Genomic DNA, 22,103 nt, shown 5'->3' on the forward strand with positions numbered 1-22,103 from the left:
AACCAAAGAACACAAAAGTAAAACACATATCAAAATACATGGAAGAGTGGGAAAAAAAGGCTGACACTATTCCCGAGTAAAAAATCAAATATTATCAATCCAGCAAAGTTGCTGGGGGTCTCAAAATGTAAGGGAAATTAACACATTCTTGAGAATTCTCCCTAACATGCAAATAAACCTGTTTTGTGAACCATGTCTTGATATTGTTAATTGTGATTTGTTTAGTTCTTCATCACATGCCTCGTCCTTACCGTGAAATTGTGCATGCCACAAATATTTTTCAAAAAATATCAGATCAGTGAAACTAGAGATAATCACTTTTCAAAACACAAATGTATTGATATAAAAACCACATGTATAGTAACACTTGATAGGCACCACAATGAGTAATCAACCCAAACACCAACAAGTTGGATAACAGCAGAAAACACACAAGATATGTAGTGACTATAATATGTGATAATGAAAGAAAACAACCACATGTGAAATAGATCTAAGAACACTACAAACTATGAAGACTATCTATGAATGAACCGGAACAAAACAAAACAGAAAACATGGGTGAAAAGATCAGACACGCATACAACAAAGACATTTGCAGGAAAAACACGTTTTTAGAATGCCAGTGTCAAGTCAAAATAAGTTAGACCAAATAAACAAAATCTCTAATACAAAGTACATCAACAAACAGATCTACATGTATTTTCTGTGTTTTTATTGGGGAACACATCAGGGCACAACAACTAAAAGAAAATAGGTGGTGGGCTCAGCAGGGTACAACGATTAGAGTAAGGCACTGCCATCTCCTTTTAGCAAATGGGATGGTACCCAGCTCCTTGGAATAAAGACAATGGGCCTCATTACGATAGTCGCAGTAAAAACCAAACATTACCGGCATGGAGGCAATACCTTGTCTGGGAAGCACTGTCGCCACCGCTAACGCATGCAACAAAAAAACATTTGCGGGAAAAACATGTTTTTAGAATGCCAGTGTCAAGTCAAAATAAGTTAGTCCAAATAAACGAAATCTCTAATACAAAGTAGATCAACAAACAGATATACATGTATTTTCTGTGTTTTTATTGGGGAACACATCAGGGCACAACAACTAAAAGAAAATAGGTGGTGGGCTCAGCAGGGTATAACGGTTAGAGTAAGGCACTGCCATCTCCTTTTAGCAAATGGGATGGTACCCAGCTCCTTGAGATAAAGACAATGGGCCTCATTACGAGATTCGCAGTAAAAACCAAACATTACCGGCATGGAGGCAATACCTTGCCTGGGAAGCACTGACGCCGCTAACAGCGGCCGATTACGAGAATGCGTGCACGTGCGTGGCGGCATGCCAATAACGACTGTACCGGCATGCCGTTAACGACCCTAAAACCCCCGTTAGCAGCATCATACAAACCGCTAATACAGCCTCTGCGTCTGACCACCCCTAAATAACGGCACCGGTAATATTGACAGTGGTATTACTGGGTTCATCATTACTGGCACCGGAAGTAACGTCATCACGCCGGAACGGGAAATGCACCATCGGCCATCTTGAAAATCACAATCCATTGCAATCCCATGGCTACAGGCACTGAAATTCAAAATTGAGATCCCAGCCTGCTGCAAAATGACACAGTCCACCCGCAAAGGCACACCGCGTCTGAGCAAACAATGTTTCTCCGACAAGGAACTAAACATGCAGGCAGACACCCTGGCTCAGCATGCGGATGTGGTGTTCTGTACAGACCTGCGCCGTGCAACACAAATCAAGAAGAAACACATCTGGGAGGAGGTGGCCCAGAAGGTGTCCGCAGTGGGGACGACCACACACAATGCAAAGGACTGCTGGAAAAGGTGGGACGATCTGCGGCTGCGTATCTGCGAAATACTGACTACCATCTGTAAGCAGGCCCGGGTAACAGGAAGCAAACCATCCTCACCCATCAAGCTAGCACGGTGGGATGAAACATGCTGCTCCCTTATACACATGGAGCCCATTGAAGGGGTCAGGCGTGCTAAGACAGGAGTAACATCATCAGCTGACAAAGGTGAGTGAGCGTTGCCACTACACAAATGTGAACACACACACCAACCCAAATCCAATGGCTGAGTCCAAATGGCAAGGTGATGACAGCAAGTACATTGCCCATCAACACCCACCTAATGTCTGCCCTAACAGTAATGCCACACTCCTGTCACGGACACATGCAACCAACCCCATTGACACAAACCACCAGAGTCCCCAATTCCAAACCCAAGTACCATCAGCATGCAGACACACACATGCAGCACTGCAGAGAAGCAGGCCCCACCACTGTCACATCCCACTGCCTGGTGCAGACATCTCCACCACGAAGTGTACACCAAAGCCCTAGAGACACATCACATGGCAGGCAGACCTGAGGCATGTACACCACACGCAATCCACAACACACCCGTAATCCACCAAAGAAACCGCATACACAACATGGATGCGCTAAAAGGATGCACAGACACTGCACCCCACATCCAACACCTGTAAGCACCATGTCTGCCCCACCAACATGCAGACAGCAATGCACAGGACCTAATATGTACTGACATCAATAAATGTTGGATGTCTTTAAACTCATGACTCATGCCCTACCTCTCCATCCCACACAGGCACAGTACCAGACAGCGATGATGGGCCCACCTTGTAAACCAAGCCAACAGCAGCACGCAGAAGCAGAGGGGATGATGATGGCACCAGGCTGTCCACGTCAAAGGCCGGGCGGATGAAAAGCAGCACCTCCAAGCCACAGCGGCCGGTAAACAGAGGCCACAGGCCATAGGACCTAAGCAGCAGCCAGCCCCAACACATGTGAATGTGCACCGGCCTGGGAAATTGGGTGCCATCACTGCACACCTGCCACAAGGGACACCGGCCTCCAAGACCACAGACAAAACAACCTCTACGCCACTGCAGCCAACTCATGTGGATGAGGAGGGTACACCAGTGACCAGCAATGGTGAGGCGCCTGAGTCACCGGCCACTAGTAACCTAGGGGAGGTAGCTCAATCCACAATAAATAGGGCAGAGGATGATGTCCCAAAAGGACGAGGCAGACACGGCAGGCCAATGCATGTCGGAGGACACTGAGGGAACACCATCCATGCGGCACACACCACAGCACTCCCTGGGACATGGGTCTTGTGGTGGTAGCTCCAGAGAGGAGACGGCTGGACCCGTATTCAGCCCTCAAAGCAGTCCAACTCCAACTCCCATGCGACCACCAGCAGTTAATGACATACGGGACCTAGAAGGTTGCATTACCTGCATGGAGGTGCATCAGCAGACCATGGATGAGATGTTGCGACAATTCATCACAGTAGGGGAAGCCACATGCCAGGCCCACTGTGACAGCACACAGGCACTCACCCATGCTGTGAACCGCATCACCAGGCGGGTGTGCCAGGGCATGGAATCAGTGACCCAGGCACTCACACATTTGGATACCACCATGGCACAACATCCTGCAGCACCTACCGAGTCACAACCCCCGCCATCTGCGAGCAGTACCCCTGTAAGCTCAACTCAGACGAGCCCAGTGTGTAGGTCGATACGCACCATGCGCCGGCCAGAGGAGCCACAGCCTCCATACAAAAGGAGACGACAGTAGCCAGACAAACATGCAGGATGGAGGCTGTTAGAACTCGTATTGTGTGCCGGGACCTGGGTTTGTGGGGGTGTTGAGGGATGGGGAGGTGTTTGGGGGGGCATGTGTTTGTATGGGTGAATTGAGGGATGAGTGGTGGAGGGTGGTGGGATGGGGATGGAGGTGGGTGAGTGGACTCAGTTACATCGTGGGTTGGCTGTTCATCTATGTAAATAGTTTCATTATTAATTACATCTCATATGGAAACAAATAACATGACCGGACATTGCTTATTGAGTGTCACAATTTAATGCCAAACAGTGTACACTGCCCAGAGTCCCCCGATCCCAGTGCACAGCGATTGGGAATTGATGCACCCTCTTCATCACAGTGCATCAAACAAAAATGTCCATCACTGATTGGTGCACATGGCTGATGTACTACTTCAAAAACTTCATCATCCCCATCTTCACCTGGTGGATGCTGGTCATTGTCAGGTGGCAGGAGTAAGTTCCAGTGGATGCACATGTTTTGCAGCATGGCACATGCATGATGATCTCCCCCGCCTTCCCAGCTCCATGAAGGTGTACACCACCCGACCTGCTGAGGAAGCAAAACCGTGCCTTCAACAGGCCAAAGGTGTGCTCGATCCAAACACGGGTACCGGTATGAGATTGAAGAACTCTTTGGGCCTGTCCTGCTGATTCCCATCAGGGGTGAGGAGCCACGGCTTCAGGGGATAGCCAGCAGCACCTGCATGGGACCACAACAAGGTATGTGTGAGGGTATTTCTTCTATGACACCTGTACTTAGCCTGTTCATTGTTCATGTTGGTACCCAGGATCTCTCTGATGCCACCCATTAGCCACACATATGCCCAACTATCTGTCCTGTTCACGACTTGGCCATAACATGGTGGAGGGCATGTGTGATGTACAGGACCGAGGGGGCCTTGACATCAGAGTCACCACTCAACCAGATGGAGTGGTAGACCATGATGTAGTCACCTGTGAGGGATGTGTAGCACTTGATGTGTCTATAACCATGTTTACCAATGTGTTTGTGCTTGAGGCGGATGTCCGCCATGTGACATTTACTTTGCACTCTCATGCCTGCAGCTATTTGATGTTGACATGGACATGTCCCTGGATGTCCACACACATGTATATATGCCACAATGTGTTCTGTGCTATGGTCCACAGGTGTGGGTTGCGTTGTCCAGATGATGCAGTGTGTCCACTTGCATGCTGGTGCTCATGTATTGTGGATGCTTACCACTGTATTTGCACTCAAATAGGTGATGTTGAGTACCTTGTAGGTATGTTTACTAGGAGCATTGGCACAAGTTTTATCATGATTTGTCATTCATTGGTTATCATTCCCATGGTGACATGCAGCGCTACTGTGGTGGTGTGCCAGTGACAATCAGTGTATTCCCTTGGTGGGATTGATTTGTGCACACTCATGGATGCATGTCCTGTGTTGTGCTTTGCTGTGGTCATGTACATTGTGCATACTCACTGCATGGTGCTGCATTGTGTTACAGAGGGTACGGTCTGATGATGTGCAGTGGACGTGTTGAGGGATGGGGGCTGGTTGCAAGTCTAGCATGTTGGCATTGATGTGGAGGTTCCATTCTTTTCTATGACATTTAGGTGTCATGTTCAGGTTGGGATGTTTTGGGGCAGAGTGTTTTGCAGTATGAGCATTGTCCAGTCACCACCCCCATCTCACCCAGGTAGTGTTTGCACCCCCCCCATTACACTGCCATGTGCCTGTCATGCAACTTACCAAGCAGCCAGGCACGTCGTCCAGCATGTCGCTCCATCTAGAGTGGTATCATGGTGTTCTGCAGGACAATTGAATCATGAGTTGATCCGGGACTTCGGGCACAACAATGTGTGATGAACTTGCTGGAGTCACACACCATCTGCACATTGATGGAGTGGTATAGCTTATGATTGTGGTACGCCACCTCCATGGCATGTGGGACCACTAATTCCACAAGGATGCACTCAAGGGCACCGATACAATAGGGTATGCCTGCCAGTGCATGGAAGCCAATTTTAGCATCTAAGATCTCCTGGGCAGTCAGTGGTAGGGATATGTAGTAGCTTTCGTGCTTCAGGAGGGCATCCAGCACTTGGATCAGCATGCGTGAAAAAAAAGGTTGTGATATGCCATGCATCTGCCCCACTGTGTGCTGGTAGGTGCCTGTGGCAGGAAGTGGTGCACAGACACTACCTTCAGTAGAGGGGGGATGGCGGTGTGGATTTCAATCAGGCTGACAATGTCATTGTGTATCATGTCCACAATGGTGGTGATGGTGTCTCGGTCCAGGCGGTACAAGGTGTGGATCTGCACAGGAATTAGGTTGAAAGGACTGCCTCTGATGCGAGGGATTGGTGGCTGCCTGCTTGGTAACACTGGCTGTACTGGTGGGACTTGTTGGGCCTGTCTCACCCTCTTTCTCCTCCTGCATCTCCTCTGTAGTGCCTGTTGTAGTTGTTGCTCATGGAGTAACAATGCAAGCATGTCCTCCAGCCCCATATTGCAGCAGCAAGTGGGATCATTTTGGTGTGAGCAGGGGTGTTGTGTGTGGGTGTGCTCCTTTTGTGCTGGGTCAGACTCCATTGCCTCCACCTGTGCTGATTGTGTGCACCTGTGGCAGTTGGGAACACAGCAGATTGCTATTAGCGGGTGATCTGCGATGCCTGTAATACCGGCATCGCAGTATTTCTAATTACTGCCTTCGAGATGCCGGTATGTGATGTCCACGTGACTTGTGATGTCCTCATCTTAGCGGCATCCCAGTATTTCTGGGCCGAAGGGGCGCGTGCCCGCGCACATGCCGGTACCGAGGGGCACATCTCAGCGGTGGCACTGATAACGGGATGCCTACTCGTAATAGGCCGAAGCGGTAAGAGGTGCTGGTATTCCCTTACCGGCATCGTTTTTCCATTACCGGGATTCTCGTAATGAAGCCCAATGTGGTCGTATTTCTGTAGACCCATGATGAGGCATGCGAGTTAAGCAGTAGAATATGTGTTCTTCTCTGGACACTTTTTTCACCTAATGCCACTTCTTGATACTGCACACTTATTTATTTATGTATTTTTTTAAAAATATGCACAGCCTGCATGTGATCTCGTGGTTATATTGATTTTTAACTCATATCATGAATGTATGTAACACACTTGTAATATATTGTCCTCTTTTAAATGGAGGACTACAAGTACCAGGTTGTTAAGGGATGTGAGCTTTACAGACAGGATTATTTGAGCAAATTGCATCAGATTAGTTAGACAACTTTATATTAACACTACTATTAGCAGGACTACATAAACACACAGTCCAAATGAGCGAGTGTGATAGACCCTGCTTTTAGAGATTCTCTGACACAGTTTTGCAACTTGTTGTCAAGATAAGATTATATATGCAGTTCAGAAAAGGTTGAAAAATTTAGTAATTGTACTTATTTTCCTTTTTTTTTAATGCAGATATATTTAATTATATTAATAGGTCTCCTTGTGCGAAATTAAGGACTAAATCTTTAAGATTAAGAACCTAATTCACAGAGCTTTTTCCAATGGTGTTTGCCATTATAAAACACTTTTATGAATTAAGCCCCTACATGTAATGTTATGCAAACTATGGAGGTAGTGGCTGTGGAAAAATCAATGAGATGTTGTAGATTTTGTAAGAGCATCCAGCAATTGGAAACATTAGAGAACTTACTAACGAAATGTGCAGCAACAATGAAAATAAGGCACACGCACTGTAACACATTTCTTTCCAATCAAAGGTGTTATAGACTTGAGTCCTTTAGGAAAAGGATCTTGCTTGGTTTAGAAATCTCCCTGTCATTGGCAAGAATTAAGGTACATAGAGGAAATATGTGAGATGATCTAGCTATTTTAATTGTATTGTTTCCTATTTAATCGATTTCATTCTTTCTAAGGATGCGTCCTAGGTGTCTGGTGCTATATTATATCTTTCATTTTATGATTGTAATATTTGGTTGTCTCTGTTTTTATAATTGCGAAAGTGTAACTGTTATTTGAGCTTATGAATCTATGATATTGGTAATGATATATTAACTTGTATATATAAATGTGTAAGTGTATACTAGGGGGGTAATTCATAGATTTCAGCGCAGAGGCAGTGCATGCGAGCAGCGCAGAGAGGGAGCGTGCGCCAGCGTGCGCCAGCCGTGTGCGCTAAACAGCATTCTGGCGCACCGCATATTCATGGAATTTCCAAGCCATTTTGAGCGCTGGCGCAGAGAACAGTTACGTCCCCATGAACGCCCCTTGCGCAAGGAAAAGGCATTGAAATCCTCAATGCAGCGCAAAGGGCCACGCTAACCCTGCACTAGCTTACAGGGCCGGTACACTGTAAATGCGTGAAAATACTATGCGTACCTCGTTCACGGCAGTCAAAAGCGTGAAAATGTACTGGCGCACCCCTCGGAATACGTGTACCCCGCTCGTGCCAGGTAAATTGCGTAGAAAAAGCACCCCCCTGTGGTGTGAGCTGCCTGTGGGGCATGCCCAGGGTGGATGAGCTGCCTGCGGGGCATGGGGAGGGTGAGTGGGCTGCCTGTGGGGCATGCCCAGGGTGGATGGGGTGCCTGCATGTATTTTGGGGGTGCGCATGTAGTTTCATACGTGATACTCCAGGTGAGAGCGGGGTACGTGTATTTGGGGGGTACGCAGGGAGTTTCACACGCGATAGGCCTTGTGCGAGCAGGGTACGTGTATTTGGGGGGTACGCGTGAAGTTTCACACGCGATACTCCAGGCGAGAGTGGGGTGCGTGTATTTGGGCGGTACGTGGGGAGTTTCACACGCGATAGGCCTTGTACGAGAGGGGGAAACGTGTATTTGGGGAGTACGCGGGAAGTTTCACAAGTGATACTCCAGACGAGAGCAGGGTACGTGTATTTGGGGGGTACGTGGGAGTTTCACACACAATAGGCCTTGAGCGAGCAGGGTACATGTATTTCGGGGGTGCACTGGAAGTTTCATATGCGACAGGCCTTGGGCGAGCAGGGTACGTGTATTTCAGGGGTGCGCGGGGAGTTTCACACGCGATAGGCTTTGGGTGAGAGGGGTACGTGTATTTCGGGGGTCCACGGGAAGTTTTACATGCGATTTGGCATCGTGGGCCCTCCCGGGTGTGCCGTTTCCCCCCTCCCCATGCCCTGCAGGCAGCCCACACCACAGGAAACTACCCTACAACCCTCACCATGCCCTGCAGGCAGCCCACAGGGCACCTAGTGAGTGCACTTGTGAGCCCCGACTCATGTCCCCCATACCATTGACGGGCACCTGCCAGCAGGCCCCAACTCATGTCCCCTCACCCACCCACCATTGATGGGCACCTGCCAGCAGGCCCCGACTCATGTCCCCCCACCCCACCCCACCCCCAGTGACGGCACCTGCCAGCAGGCCTCAACTCATGTCCCCCAAACACCCACCCACCATTGGTGGGCACCTGCCAGCAGGCCCCAACTCATGTCCCCCCACCCCACCCCAAGTGACGGGCACCTGCCAGCAGGCCCCGACTCATGTCCTCCACCCAAAGACGGGCACTTGCCAGCAGGCCCGACTCATGTCCCCCAACCCACCCCCAGTGACGGGCACCTGCCAGCAGGCCCGACTCATGTCCCCAAAACCATCCACCCACCCACCATTGATGGGCACCTGCCAGCAGGCCCCGACTCATGTCCCCCCACCGAACACATCATCATGATCCACACTCATGGCCCTTATGGCCACCCAAATCCCACCCCACGCCACCCCAGTCCAAACACCCAACCAAACATTCCATCCCCACCATATTGAAATCCCCATGTCATGCTAGATCCCAAATGACAAGTATGCACATCAATACATGTCTGTCAGACACACAGAATGGGGGCACGTGAATGAGAAAACCCACAATGTGACATGCACGAAACCAATGAGAGAATACCACACAAATGAAGTATGAAATCAAAATGTATTATATACAAAATTGAAGGAATGAAAGAAAATCACACAAGAAAAGAAATAATAAACAAAAGCATGAATGTCCAAAATGAATGAAACAATGTGAATGCTGAATCCAATTAAATCCAAATAAAAAAATTGACTCCAAAGCGTTTGTCTATTAAACCAAATCCAAAGTTTAAAAAATAAGAAAACCATTGCTCCATGGTAAAAAAAAAATTAATGAAGTCAAATCCAGTCCAGAACTAAATACAATGTAAAAATCCAGGGTCCATGAGCCCAACAATCCAAAGGAAACCTACCAAAAAGCCTACCTAATAAATAATTATATACAAAAAGGAGGGGCATAGTCCATGAGCACCAAAGGAAAAAAATAGAAAGGAAAGTTACACCTACAGAACTATTTACAAAGGCAGCGGCAAGTCCAACGGCTCACTTGTTGATGTCCCAGGCCAGGGCATCATCAAACTCCTCTTCAACGTCTTGGAGGTGGGCCTCTTCCCTAGCCCCAAGGTCTCGCAGGGATAAAGCCATGTCCACCTCCAACTCCCTGTGAATTTCCTTGAGGCACTCAGCCCGCCTCAATGTCCTGAGCATGGAGTTCTCCGCCCTGACCATAGTGAGCCATGCCTCCACATCTATTTGCCAGCCCAACCGCTGCCACACAGAAGACACGCCCAATCCAGGGTCCTCCTGCCCTCTGGCCGATGCCTGCCCCTGTGATGTTGATGTCCCTGAGCCATCATCGCTCCCACCTTGAGCCTGCTTCGCCTGTGAATGTGCCCTGCCTGTCGATGCCTGCACGTCCTCCTCCTACTGGGGTCCTGTTGTTGTGGTGTCCACCCCTGTTGGACCTCTGACTCCCGACTGTGGCAGGGATGAGTCCTCCACTAGCCTGGCTGCTGGGTCAGAGGCAGCTCTGCAGGATGGCCAGGTGATAAATGGCCAGGAAGATGGCACGGAGGACGACTGGCACATAGGGGGTTCAGTTGAGGAGGGGGTTGGTAGAAGGTCCAGCACATGGAGGAACCCAGAACTGGTGACCCGTCCAAGTAGGTTGACGCGGTCAATGAGGCATCCGAAAAAACGTGCATTGTCCACACGGGATCCCTGCACGTCTTCCCGAATGCCACGTTGACGCAACGCCACCCCAGCCAGGACAGGCTCAACACAGTCCCGGATTGCCGTGTCTGCAGGGAGATGAAGGGCAGTTGTTGTACGCGCATCCACTCCCTGAAAATGGGTCTGGACAAAGGCATCCCTGCTGGTCCAGGATGATGCAGTTACCGGATTGGGGACAGGATTACACACAGGCACCTCCGCGCGCGCCTGTGCTGCCTCCTGTCCCTGCCCCTGGACTGCACCACTAGCACCAGTGGAATCCCCCCTCCAGATCGTGAATGGGCCTTCCACGGCCTCCTCCTCAACCAAACCCCCCAACAACCTGGATGACTCCATGCCATCTTCCTCCATAGGCCCCTGTGGGCTCTCAGCTGTCCTTTCTGCTGCTGAGAGTTCACTTCTGACCTCCGCCTCTTGGGCTTACCCTCAGCAGCTGCAGCCATGGAAGCGGCACCAGACTCCTCACTCCCGGACGAGATGACAACATGGGAGGGAAGCTGGGCCTTACGTCTCCGGCTGGCGGAGGGATCGCTGCAGCTGTGCTCCACAACACCGTCTCCGCCCTCTTCATCAGTTGACGCTGCAGACAGGGAGAGACAGAACACAGGCATCAGGGCACTATACAATGGTCTGATACACACATGACAGTTGCACATGAGTGGCAGTGCCAAACTTCACACATGGCATCACACTCCCCAAAACACATATCATTTGAACCCACACACATGCGCGAATTAACAGGAATGTTGTAGCAGGCAGCACCATCGATACACATACAACAGCATGAGCATCCGAAGGTTAGCCTGATGTCACATGCAACACGGGAGTGCCAAACACATGCACACACGCCACTAGACATACATGCATCTGTACATCTCCACCACCTGTCGCAGTGAAATCATTGGCATCCATGTCACATCTGCCAATCAGCCTCCTACATGTTGGTGTCACATGCATCCATCGTGTATCACAGTGGCACACATGTCAAATACACACACATGCACATGTACATTGTGCACATACATGAAGGTGGAACCAGCATCCATGTGGCACACCACAACCATGCAACAGTACAAACACAGAAATGTATACATGTGTGCACCTACACATGCATTTGGCCATCATGCATTTGAACACATACACCATTATTGTGCCTCACACATGACTGGACTCACATGTGGCAGGCTCATGTCCCTGTACATACACATCCATATATGGGCCTTTCAAGACATATGTCCAAACTGCACACTCCTGGCACACCTCAACATGCACTGCGTCCAATCAGTACGCATGGACACTTACCGCTCAACTCCAGACCGGTCTGCCTCTGAAGGGCCTGGAGGTGGAGCGCTGGGTGTATGTGTTCCAGGACCCTCATCTGGATGTTGGCAAGGCAGACCCGGCACCCCTCTGCATGCTTTGCCTTCAAGAGGTGCCGGGCCTTGCTGAGGGTCCTGGACCTGAAGTCCTCCCAGCGCTTCTGGGCCTGTTGCATGTCGCGGGCTGTCACCCCCTCCACAATGATGGCAGCCACAATGTCCTTCCGGATCCTCTTCCATCCTTCATTGTCAGCGTGTGAACTTCCAAAGAGAGCATCATAATTCACAAGGACTTGCTCCACCAGGATACCAACTTCTGCAGCACTGAAGCTGGTAGCCCTCTGCCTCTTTGGCTGGGGGTTGCCAGTGGTCTCCGATGGTGTTTCACCCAACATGGCACCCCCGAGGCAGGTGTGGGTGGGCAACTGGTTCCTGGTGCTGGGCTGTGTAGTGATGGAACTTCAGTCGGGAGTCTTCTGTTCCAGCGAGGGTGGTCACAGCAACTGGACCCCTGCAGATGGCTTATGTGCAGGCACCAAACAGCAGGGCACGTGGCCAGCAGGCAGGCAGACAGCAGCAGATGGCAGGTGGGAGCAAGCGCAGGGCTCTGGGGGGCAGAAAAATGGCCTTCTGGGCAGGAGCGTGGTCTTCCGTGTGTTGTCGCATGGCCAGCTTGATACGGAGTGATTTGGCACGTGAACAAACTGCACATCAGTGTGTAATTCGAAGAAAGTCCCTTAGCTTGTAAGCGCGTCTGTGACGTAACGGGCACAGGCGTTTCCCTTCTGACAGGTGCATGTTGATTGTACACATGCAAAAACTGCATGTCAGGGTGTCACTGCGTGCAATTGGAGGAAAGGCCCTTAGTGCGTACGCGCGTAAGTGACATTGCACGTGTGGGCTGGGTTAAAAGGTATGCCTAGGACGCCATTTTCTTGTACGTGCTTTTTGTGGAGAGCGAGCTGGTGATTCTTGTACTTTGTGCCGGTTCACACGTGATTACTTCACAACGGTTCCAGTTCGTACTTCTTGTCTACTCAAACAGCGTTCAATTCTTCTTTTGGCGGGGTGTTGCCAATGCGCACACGCGCGTCTTTTTCACATTCCTTTTCCAGGCAGATGGTGAGTTGCGCATGTATTTTTCAACTGTGGTTGCCCCCGTGTGTCGCGTACCCATTCAGAGGTCATTGTAGCCTGCGTGTACCATGCATACATTTGTTTTTGTGTTTCTGGGTGCCACAGCGTAGTTCGGGTTCTTTATTCCACAAACATGGGCTACCAGGGGTTGCGTGCATGTTGAATTTTGTTTTTGGGGTGCCTGAGCGTTGCTGACCCATCATCTTCCCCCAGGGGTCACAGACAGCCTTGCTAGAGCACTACGGTACGTATTCCATCTAGTACCGTGCCCCTTTCACCACAATTGCCCAGAACAGTTGTTTACTGCACCTCCCATTCGCACAAGAACATCAGTGCAATGGTTGGGAGGCGACCAAGTGGTAAGGGAGACAAATGTGGCTGACCTCCAAGAGGTGCCCGCGGTAGGGGACGTGGCCTGGATGTTCAGGGTGGCCCAAGAGGCCAGTGTGTGGAGGACCGATCAGGGACACCTATGCTCCCCACCCATGGGTCGGGGAGATGCAGCTGACACCATCCCAGCTCAGGCCTTGTTAACCCGGCTCATATTGTCAACCGAACCGGCACAGGATGACTCCCAGGCTGACTTCCATGTCACCAGGTCAAAGCCACGTGTGGCGTTGAAAGTTGTTGTCACCAGGCTTCGTGGATCTGGGGCAGCAATGTCATCTGCTGCCCCAAGTAGCCAGGGTGAGGAGGATGCAGGGGCAGCTGCAGATCAATCCACCCCAGCTCCGAGTCAGCCATCCGGGACAGTGTTGATCCAAGTCCATCACACAGAGGTTGGTCTTGCCAACATCACCCAGCAGCCAATGCCTGCAGTGAGACCTTTGGTCATCGTGCCTTTGGCTACTTCCAGTGCCCAGTCCACCTGCGCTTCAGCCCCTACCAACCAGAGCAGCGTAAGCCACTCAGGGTCCGCACCACCTCCCAAGAGGAAGAAGGGTGCTCTTGCAGTACAGACTGGGACCAGACACGGCTCCCCCCTCCGACACGTCAAGGAAGCGTAGTTTCAATGATGTGGAATTACACGCACTTGTGGGCTACGAGTCGGCCCATGGCCACAAAATACTGGTGATTGCAGGGTGCAAGACTACGACTGCTCAACGTAAGGCTCACTGGCAGTGCATCGCGGACCAGATTAGTTCCCTTGGATTTGTGAGGCGCACAGCTGATGATTGCTCTAAGCGGTGGAATGACCTCAAACGCAAAGCAAAGAACAAGCTGGTTTCCAATCATACCTCTACTCTGGTGACTAGCAGTGGGTCTCCACCAGAGGAGGAAGTACTCACAGAACATGAGTCTATCGCTGGCGGCTTCATCACAGAGGATCAGATCCAAGGCGTGGGAGACCTACCAGATCTTGAGGCAATGTCCGGTGAGTGGCCATGCATGTGTGTGCAAACCATGTGTATGTTGTTTGGGTGATGTGTTCTGATTGAGTGCCATGTGAGGCTCTGTAGGCATGAGTCTATGGGTCACCCATGTGGTGCCTCAAAACTATCTACCAGCCTTGGGTTTGGGTTTTACAGTATCCCTTCTGACCACATTTGACAATTTGCACCTAATTACTGCACTTGCCCTTCAACTGCCATAATGCCACAACATTGTTCATACTGTTTTCGTGTTCATTCTGCCTGATTGATGAAATCCTTTGCATGCATACCACACATTTGTGTGCCGTTATGCCCCAAATGTAACATACTTCAGACATAGATTACACCCCACAATGCCCCACATTTGTTTACTTATTATGGTAATGATTTCATCAATCAGGCTGATTGAGTAATGTGCACCTACACATGGCCTGCACACAATCACTACGGGCCCCTGTTTGACTGTTCAACATGACAATTGTCTTCAGTCATGTCGACGTGACCAACCATTGATGTATCCATGTGCCTGCCATCACTGCATTAATGAACGCTGGCTTTGTTGCAGCGTGTGGCATGCATGTTTTGTCAAACTCTTTTTCATGTTCTATTTCATGATGTCCATCTCACATGGATTGGTGACAGTACTGATTTGCTACCATCTGGGTGTCCTTGTCAAATCTGCCATGGCTATGCTACGTGCCATTTGTGTGCTGGCATGTGTCATGTATGTGGATTGTCCATGCCACTCACAGGCTAATGTGTGATGCTGGTGCTATGCAGCTTGCAGCACATGTGTTGCTTTCCCATCGTGGAGTCCTCAGTGTCTGCTTTTAGGCTCCCCTTCCACTTCATTGCCAGTGCATGCATGCCAGATTTATTGTCATGTGTGACATGTGTCATTTACGTGTTTGATGTGTACCTTGTGAGGCCTATGTGTGTGGGCTATGCTGCTTATGCCTGTGTTCATTACTTTTATTTTATGTTTTTGCAGGTGATGAGGCACTAGATGCTATTGAGGAGGAGGAGATGACGCAGAGACAGGAGTACTCACAGACACAACCAGGCACCAGTGGATGATGTGGGATGGTGGTGGGTAAAAATCCATTACCCCTACAGACAATCCTGTCCACGGGTGTCACTGGGTACACCTCGTCAGACCTCTACAGCTCAGGTGCTGAATCTGACATTGAGACAAATGTCCTGTCGCAGGTGAGTGCTTCTGGCAGGGATGCTGTTCTGTCCAACCCACCTGCACTGGGGGTAGACCCCGCTATGGGCCATTCAGTGTTGGAAAGTCCGCCTGTGGCGATTATGGATGCAGGGTCAAACTCTACTATATTTGCTCCTGTTCCTGGGCCAGCAGATCAAAGGAGGAATGCAGTCCTGCAGCCTCAGGCAGTGCCAGCACAGCAAGGTGCACATCAACTTGCCTCAAACAGGTGTGGTGCCCGCCAACACGGTGGCCGTGCACCACCAGGCAATACTGTATGGGAGAACTCTATATATACTATTGCAGCACAACAGGGGGCATCATGTGAGATGATGGCTCAGTCCATGGATAGGGTGGCCACTTCCATTCTCCCCCCTAAAAGGCAGGTGGAGCTCCAGCAGCAGGCAACAGAGTCCATGTGCCACTCACACAGGGAGGACATTTTGGGGTCCAACAGGGACAGACGGGCTGGACTGGAGACTCTGCACACAGCCATACCTGTAGAGTCACAGGCCCACAGGGATGCCTGAGGTTAGAACACAGGTCCCTCAGAGATACTCTGGGTGTACTTGAGGTGTCCCAGTGTACAAGGTCAGAACAGCAGCTGGAGCAGCTGACACGCACACTCTCAGCTGAGCTCCAGGCAACCCCTGAGGAGATCTGGGCATCACGTGAGACCTTGCAGGCAGAAATGCGTGCTACCCGTGAGGTGCTGCATGGGGATCTCTGTACCATCATCCTGCAGAACCAAACCTTTCAGACCTGCATGCTTGCTGCCATGGAGGAGCATTCCAGTGCTTTACGTGGTCTGCCTCCCATATCACGCCCACCTTCTAATGTACCACTAGAGGGTGATGACAGCGACGGCAGTTCTCCCACTTTAGGGTAGCTGTGCAGGCCATGAGCCCATGGAGGTTTTTTTTTGTTTTTTTTCTCAACATCCACGCATGTGGGTGTTGGGGTCCATCCTGTACCTCCTCCCTCCTGGGTGCCCCGCCGGTTGACACATGGCCATTTTTGATTTTCTTTAAAAAAAAAAAAAAAAAAATCTTTTGGTTTTTACATATTTCATTCCGAATTGCCAAATGAAATTAGTATTTAATTAAGTTATTATGTATTTTTCTATTTATTATTTTCATTTTATTTTCATTTGTAATTTGTTATTTTAATTTTCATAGATTTCTTTAGTTAAATTTAGGTAATCCAACCTTACTTGCTTTGGAGTACGTTAAAAAAGGACAGGTGGCTGATTACGAGGGCACGGTTTGATTGCCTTCGGCTGCAAGGCAACACTCATAAATGGAAGGGTTTTCCCGACTCAGCGGGTTGCCCGGTTTGTGGACACGGTAGAGAGGATCTCTCTCATTTGTTATTCTTCTGTATAGGGTATGCAGGTATACGTAAAGTGTCCCTTATTCCTGTCCTCAAGAAATCGATGATCCGCACACACTGGGCTGCTCTTGTGTTCCTCTTGAGCGCCGAAACAGTTCACACCGCATGGGCTCTTTTGACGTTCCTGAAAAGAGCGATGTATTTTAGAAACCGTATTCTGAAACTGCAAGGTGGTGAGGGTCTGTAAGAAACATTTTATAGCACTCGTAATGGGTTAAAGTATTCTGTACTGTTTTTTTTTTTTTGTATGAATCATCACTAAAATATCTTTTAACGTAGTTCATGACGAGGCAACCGTCCAGGTGCTAAATGTATTTGTATGCTGTTGTTGGCATTGTTCTATGATTCTATTTTTATGGAAGTGTAATTTTAAGATTTTGTAATGTGAATCAGTGTAATAATTGTGTTTATCTGTCGTTTAATGGTTGCTTTATACAACCGAATAAACTTGTTTGACTGACTAAATTGTATTCTGAATTTTCTTTTATTATTTTATTTATTTGGTTTACTTTACATTTACTTTTTCTTTTCCTTTATTTAATTTGCTTTTAATTTTTTGTTCATAACCATTTTCTTTCAGATTGTGAATTCATGTTACAGTGTGTTGCTTTGTGTGGCTCCCGTAGGCATCCACTGTGTATTCCAACTGGGCACATGCAGGCTTGTCCTGTCTTTGGGTTAGAAACTTGGATTCCTGACACACACACCCCTCCTGCTTCCCCTTTCCATGGGCTCGCAATGGGTGTGACCAAGTGACAGTAACTTACACAGAGGCAATGGGCTCCCATAAGTTGTGTGGGCAGTCTGTATTCCAAACTGTGTATACATCCCTAGTGGGGATTGGTGTTCATTTCTCCACTAAATGGTGGGTTTGTATATTGTTTTACATACAGGACTTTTTGCATATATACATGTTAATTCTTCATGTCTTGACGAGCCCGTCTCCATTGCAGATGCAGCTCATGTTGTATGCAGTACACTGCCACATTTAGCTACCAGCAACACACTGCAGTTGGAAAGGGTTGATATGCTGCCTTTGTCAGGTTGTGACACATACACTACTTTCATTTTTTACTGTCATATGTTGCCAATGTGGGATCCTGTACTGATCTTTTGTCTTGCTGGTAAGTATTTGTTCATGTGTGCTGTTTTATTTTCATTAGTGAGACGAAATTGTCTCTGGCCTGTTTCTATTTGGGACGGTGCACTTTGAGACACTTGTGTCATGGGTTGTGCATTAATTTAGTTGCTTTCACATTGCATGCCATGGTGTGTTGGGTAGCTGAGATGGGGTTAGGGAGGGGTTGAGTGACATGCCACTATTTGGATGTAGTATTTTGCAAGGGGGTAGTCCTTCATGCTGCATGAATGTGTGCATTTATTGACACAGCATTTGGTGTGTTTAAGTAGCTAAGGATGCACACAATGGAGCACTTCCAGGTAAAAAATCTCAGGGTGGTATGGTTGTGACAGTTGACTGTCCCTTTTGTCATCATCATTAATTGTCAGCTGGTATGTGCCAGGCCTGTATGCGCTCCGCAGGGGTGGGATTTTAGGTGAAGAAATGTGCCATAAACTGGGTACGGGCTGCCTCCCCACATGCCCTTTCACCTCCCATGTGCAGCAGCTGTGCATGTGGTTGGGATGTGGGGGCACCACCATGTCTACCGGCACGCCGCGCTGGGTTGCAACGTTGTGCAGGACACATGCTGCCACTATGATCCTGCACACTACTGGGGGCGCATATAGCAGCTGCCCATCAGAGCAGTCAAGGGAGCGAAAGCGTGACTTCAGCACTCTGAATGTGCGCTCCACTATGCCCCGGGTTGCAATATGGGCTATGTTGTATCTTACCTCGGGTGGTGTGGTGGGGTTCCGTATTGGCGTCATCATGTAGGTGCTCAGACCAAATATGAGGTCAGACTTTAGCCAGGCATAGGAGACCTACTATCAACGTCTCCTCCATTCACACTTTCATCCTGTGTTTCCTGTACCCAATCACATGGGATATTTTACTCACAAGCAAGTTGACTGTTAAAATGTGTAAATGGATGTTTTACACCTCATGTCACCTGTAAATATGTTACACTGAATTTCCAACAGAACTATGTGTTTGTTTACCACAACGGTCATTTTGTACTGTTATGTATATCCAAAAACTTAAAATACTTTGCAAAAAAAGAAAAAGCATCAGCTAAAACTAATAAAAGCTGATACTTTCATACAAGTTTGAGATATGTGTTTGTCAGCAGCAAGCATGTTTTTTTCAATAACGGTTGCCCTAGTTACATGGGCACCCAAAAGGGTTTAAAAACTAGTGTGCACTTGATGGATTGTGTGCACTCCTTTGATTCATAGAGGGTAGGACACCCCCCTTGTTATGGTGCTCAGAGGGTAGGCACTGTCCCCTGGGGAGGTTATAATGGTTGTCATTAGTTGGGTTTTCCCATTTCTCAGTGTCTGACATGCATGCATGTGCAGAGGCATTTATACTCACCAATTAGCCATGAGTCGCCATGCCGCCCAGCTTCCAGGTCCCGGTTTAGGGGTGACATTCAGAATATGAAACTATCATGGCTGGACGCCGGATAGTTGGCATATACTGAGGTGATGATTCCCTTGGCATCACATACAACCTGCACGTTGTTGGAATGCCAGTGCTTGCGGTTTCGATAGATGTGCTCAGTGGCCCTGGGAGGACGGAGAGCCACATGGGTGCAATCAATGGCACTGAGCACTTTGGGGAAGTGTGCCACCCTGTAAAAGTCCTGGACGACGGCCTGCCTTTCTGCAGGTGTTCTGGGCATGTATATGTGCCTGCGGACTGAGGGGCCTGCAGTCATGATCGCCCACACCTGGTGTAGGCAGCGTGACTGCGTGGCCTGTGAGACACCCCCAACTATGCCACTTGTCCGCTGAAATGACCGAGTAGCCAAGAAGTACAGTACATTGAGCACCTTTTCCAAGGGGCTCAGTGCTTGTAGCACAGGGTGGGTGATGTGAGATCATCCTCCCACTCCCTGACCAGTTCTAGGATTATTAGTGGTGGAAACCTGTACCTCCCATACACCTGGTCATCAGGCATCCCAAAAAGGCTGGCCCTAGATAAATAAATGCGGGGCCTGGCTATCCTCCTCCTCCTGTGGTGTCCCACGACCACGGCTGTGAGGAACGGTATAGTCATCGTAGCGTATGAGCTTGTTTGTTGTTTGCACACACTTTTATGCTGTGCGAGGCCGCTTACGCCTGCTTCCTGCTGGCGTATGTGTTTCAGGATTAGAGCTTTTTTTTTGGCGCACAGGTTTCCCCTGTTCGGTTCCATGAATACGTGTTGTTAGCGTGCGTGTGGGCGTTGCAAGCATTTACCTCCTGTACTTCCCCTGTAACGCCCACATTTTCACGCGTTGTTCCCCATTCTGCATGTTACACCCCATGTTCCGCCCACTTTTTTTGTGTGCGCTACATGTTGTGCGCTTTCCCTGTGCGCGTCCAGCACAGCGTTTGGTGACGTGTGCGCCCACGTGCACCACCCACAGATTTGGCGCACATCCCAGGGTTTACACGCGGAAGGCATTCCATGAATCGACGAACGGCTGTGTGCATGGCTTTAGCTCGCATGCGCTGTTTTTCACGCTTGCGCTCCCCTTTTCGGTGCACATTTATTCCATGAATTACACTGCATATGTTTTTTTTTTTTATATGTGTAAGGTTTATTTGAGCTATGTGCACATAATCATTGTAAAAAAGTTAATGAAACCTTTTAGGCACCTAAAACAATTTTAAAAAAAATATGTATTGTGGCCAGCGCGGGGGTTCCTATGTTTAGTACAGACACACTGGTTTGAAAAACGAATCAGACAAATTGATTGAAACGGAGTAATTGCAGCACAGCGTGTGACGCTACAGGGGTGCTCGTTTCCAAAGACTCCCACTTCAATGAAAAGCTGTTCCCTCCTTTTTGGCCCTCCTTGGTCGGATCGAGTCTCCTCTCTAAAAATAACACGGGGACTCCGTACACTCCCTTGTTGCCCTGCCCTGTTTCCTGGCACACATCACACCATTTCGAGCAGCACTAACAAACTTCTTTGGCATCAGCAGGTTTGAATTTTAAAATGACACATGAATGACGCACACACACACATTAACATTGCGTCCGTCTCACAATTTCACTTGGAAAATGCATGTTGCCCTTGGGTAGAGTAGCTCTTTATTACAACGTGTTGTGTAAAACCCCCACTGGATGACGTAGGAGTATTTATGATCATAATAAGGTCCTGTAGCTCTGCACACGGTTGCTTTACAACTTTAATAAAGGGACTCAAACATTATATCGTGCCGGCCCCAGGGCTAATTCGTTTATTTTATTGCAGATATTAAGGGGCCAGAGCAGAAGCTCTTCGTTTACTCCCTCTCTGTGAGTGCGTCATCAGATGCAGAGTGAGGAGAAAAACGGTGCATAAATAATACACAATTATGACAAATATTCCCGCAGTTGTGGACCACGTTTCCCATCTTTGGCACTAACGTGTGTGGAAGAGAGCGGTTCAACCCTTCTACACTCTGTGAATCTGTGGAACTGTACTCTGTGGCTCCTATGCGGCCCAATACTCTGTTGATAAGCTAAGTAGATACACGGAAAAGATCATTTGAATTTATTCTCGTTTTGCAGGTTTCAAATCTTTGCGGTTATTCACATTTAGCTGGTTTCAATATTTTATTGCCGAGTGTTATTGTTCTGATATCATTACAAGGGATTGCGAGATGCGGAAACAAACAGACAAATGTATGGTGTCCCTCTCGGCGCACCGAGCGCCAGACACCGGGACCACCCGGTGGGACAGAAAGGCTGCCATCACGCACGCCAATGCTGAGGGCACCCAGCAGACGTTAGCCTTGGCTCTATGATCACACAGGCCGGGGCTCCAACAGAGGCCGTGGGCA

The sequence above is a fragment of the Ambystoma mexicanum genome, chromosome 2q (genome assembly GCF_040938575.1).
Source record: "Ambystoma mexicanum isolate Mex_15411 chromosome 2q, UKY_AmexF1_1, whole genome shotgun sequence".
NCBI lineage: Eukaryota > Metazoa > Chordata > Amphibia > Caudata > Ambystomatidae > Ambystoma > Ambystoma mexicanum.